Source organism: Glycine max, chromosome 3, assembly GCF_000004515.6.
Source record: "Glycine max cultivar Williams 82 chromosome 3, Glycine_max_v4.0, whole genome shotgun sequence".
NCBI classification, from domain to species: Eukaryota; Viridiplantae; Streptophyta; class Magnoliopsida; order Fabales; family Fabaceae; genus Glycine; species Glycine max.
Window position 1 is genome coordinate 15,635,497 of NC_016090.4, and position 3,990 is coordinate 15,639,486.

Sequence of the window (3,990 nt, forward strand, 5' to 3'; positions counted from 1 at the left end):
TCGATGGACTTCCCGTGCTCGCCTTCAGAGGACTACACGGCCTCACCTTCAGAGGGTTACACGCCCTCACCTTAAAAGGACTACAGGTCCTTGCCTTTAGAGGGCTACACACCCTCGCCTTTAGAGGTGTACACGCCCTCGCCTTCAGAGGACTACATGTCCTCACCTTTAGAGGACTACACGTCTTGACCTTCAGAGGGCAACACGCCCTCACCTTAAAAGGCCTATACGCCCTCGCCTTCAGTGGGCTACACACGCTCACCTTCAGAAGACTACTCGTCCCTTCCATCAAAGGACTACACGTCCTCGCCTTCAGAGGACTACACTTCCTCGCCTTCAGAGGGCTACACGTCCTCTCCTTCAGAGGACTACACGTCCCCGCCGTCAAAGGGCTACACGTCCTCTCCTTCAGAGTACTACACATCCTCAGCTTCAGAAGGCTACACGTCCTCGACTTCATAGGGCTAGATGCCCTCACCTTGAGAGTACTACACATGCTCGCCTTGCGAGGACTCCACGCCCTCGTTTTCGTGGGGCTACACGCCCTACCCTTCAGAAGACTACACGTCCTCACCTTCAGAGGGCTACACGCCCTCACCTTTAGAGGACTGCACGCCCTCGCCTTCAGAGGACTACATGTTCTCCCCTTCAGAGGAGTACAATTACTCACCTTCCGAGGACAACACGTCCTTGCCTTTAGAGGACTACACGTGCTCACCTTCAGAGGACTACACGTCCTTGCCTTCAGATGGCTACACACCGTCACCTTCAGAGGGCTACATGTCCTCGCCTTCAGAGGACTACACTTCCTCGCCTTCAAAGGACTACACGTCCTCACCTTTAGAGGACTACACGTCCTCACCTTCAGAGGACTACACGTCCTCACCTTCAGAGTACTACACGCCTTCACCTTTAGAGTGCTACACGCCCTCACCTTCAGAGGACTACACGTCCTCGCCCTCAGAGGGCTACACATCCTTGCCTTCAGAGGGCTACACACCCTCACCTTCAGAGGACTACACGTGCTCGCCTTCAGAGGACTACACGGCCTCACCTTCAGAGGGCTACACGCCCTCTCCTTAAAAAGGACTACACGTCCTCGCCTTTAGAGGGCTACACACCCTCGCCTTTAGAGGTGTACAAGCCCTCGCCTTCAGAGGACTGCATGTCCTCACCTTCAGAGGACTACATGTCCTGACCTTCAGAAGGCAACACGCCCTCACCTTAAAAGGACTACACGACCTCACCTCAAAGGGCTACACACCATCACCTTCAGAGGAATACACGTCCTCGCCTTTAGACGACTACACGTCCTCGCTTTCATAGGACTACATGTCCTCCCCTTCAGTGGAGTACACGTCCGCACCTTCAAAGGACTACACGTCCGTACCTTCAGAGGACTACACGTCCTCACCTTAAGAGTGCTACACGCCCTTACCTTTAGAGGACTACACGTCCCCGCCTTCAGAGGGCTACACGTCCTCTCCTTCAGAGGACTACACGTCCTCACCTTTAGAAGGCGACACGACCTCGCCTTCACAGGGCTAGATGCCCTCACCTTCGGAGTACTACACATCCTCGCCTTCCGAGGACTCCACGCCCTCGCTTTCTTGGGGCTACACGCCCTCCCCTTCAGAGGACTACACGCCCTCACCTTCAGAGGACTACACGTCCCCGCCTTCAGAGGGCTACACGTCCTCACCTTCAGATGACTGTATGTGCTCACCTTTAGAAGGCTACACACCCTCGCCTTTACAGGGCTAGATGCCCTCACTTTCAGAGGACTACATGTCCTCGCCTTCAGAGGACTACGCGCCCTCGCTTTCGTGGGGCTACACGCGCTCCCCTTCAGAGGACTACACGTCCTCGCCTTCAGAAGGCTACACACTCTTGCCTTCAGAGGTGTACACGTCGTCGCCTTCAGAGGACTACATGCCTTCACCTTCAGAGGATTACACGTCTTCACCTTCAGAGGACTACACATCCTCATTTTCAGAGGACTACACGTGCTCGCCATGAGAGGGCCACACGCCCGAGCCTTCAGAGGGATACATGTCCTCACATTCAGAGGGCAACACGTCATTGACAAAAGGTGCAGATAACCGTAAGGTATCCCCGTATGTCATCGGACTCGCCGTCTCTGATGACAAAAGGTGTGGATAACCATAAGGTACCCCCGTATGTCATCAGACTCGCCGTCTCTGAATGACAAAGGTGCAGAAGACGATGTTAGTGTCAGCGTGTCAAAGGGCTCGCTTGCCCCTAGTTGAAAAAAGGTGCAGAAGACGGCATTAGTCTCTATGTGTCAATGGGCTCGCTTGCCTCTGGTTGACAAAAGGTGCGGATAACCATAAGGTACCCCCGCATGTCATCGGACTCGCCGTCTCTGGATGACAAAAGGTGCGGATAACCATAAGGTACCCTCGCATGTCATTGGACTCGCCGTCTCTGAATGACAAAATGTGCGAATAACCATAAGGTACCCCCGCATGTCATCGGACTCGCCGTCTCTGGATGACAAAGGTGCAGAAGACGACGTTAGTCTCTGCGTGTCATCGGGCTCACTTGCCCCTGGTTGACAAAAGGTGCAGATGATGAGATTAGTCTTTGCATGTCAACATGCTCGCGTGCCTCTGGTTGAAAAAAGGTGAGGATAATCATAAGTTACCCCTGCATGTCATCGGGCTCGCCATCTCTGGATGACAAAGGTGCGGATAACCATAAGGTACCCCCGCATGTCATCCAACTCGCTGTCTCTGGATGACAAAAGTACGGATAACCATAAGGTACCCCCATATTTCATCAGACTCACCGTCTCTTGATGACAAAGGTGCAGAAGATGATGTTAGTCTCTGTGTGTCAACGGGCTCGCTTGCCCCTGGTTGACAAAAGGTGCTAATGACGACGTTTGTCTCTGCGTGTCAACGGGCCCACTTGCCTCTGGTTGAGAAAGGTGTGGATAACCATAAGGTACCCCCGCATGTCATCGGACTCGCCGTCGCTGGATGACAAAGGTACAGAAGACAATGTTAGTCTCTGCGTGTCAACAGGGTCGCTTGCCCCTGGTTGACAAAAGGTGCATATGACGAAATTAGTCTTTGCGTATCAACGGGCTCGCTTGCCTCTGGTTGACAAAAGGTGCGGATAACCATAAGGTACCCCCGCATGTCATCGGACTCACCGTCTCTGAATGACAAAGGTGCGGATAACCATAAGGTAACCCCGCATGTCATCGAACTCGCCGTCTCTAGATGACAAAAGGTGCAGATAACCATAAGGTACCCCCGCATGTCATTTGACTCGCCGTCTCTGGATGACAAAGGTGCAGAAGACGATGTACGCTCTGCGTGTTAACGGGCTCGCTTGCCTCTGGTTGACAAAAGGTGTAGATGACGACGTTAGTCTCTGAATGCTACCTGACTCTGAGTCTGACGGATAGCAAATGAGTGTGTGCGGGTTACCATATAGGGCGTCTCCGCGTGCCAATGGACTCACAGGTCACGATCGACAAAAACAATGTGTCTATTGGGGAAAGAAAGTATGCTAATGAAATTTTCTCATAACCAAAAATGAGATTTTGAATGTTAGAATTTCGTTTCTAAACGACCATTCAGAGGAAACACTGGGTCTAACAAAATAGAAGAAAATCACTCAAAGTGTATCAATCTCACACAAGTAAGTGTTTTATCCTAATTCCGAACCATAGATATGTCATGACTTGATTTTGCAAATCATTTCCTATCAAATCAAAGATTACATGCGTGATCATAGATCAATAGGACATTTTTGGGAATGGTGTTTTGGTGAGGAATTTGGCTCTGAGTGTTTGGGCCTTTTCTTTTTCTGTTTTTGTTTAGTGCGGGGCGAGAAAGTCGCTAGCGCATAGGATTTTGGTTGGCGATCAAAGGGAGAGGACCACTTCAAGTCGTGGTTTCCTTTCTTTTCTTGTTTACTTGTGACAATTCTGTATTGTTCAGATATTGTTTGGTC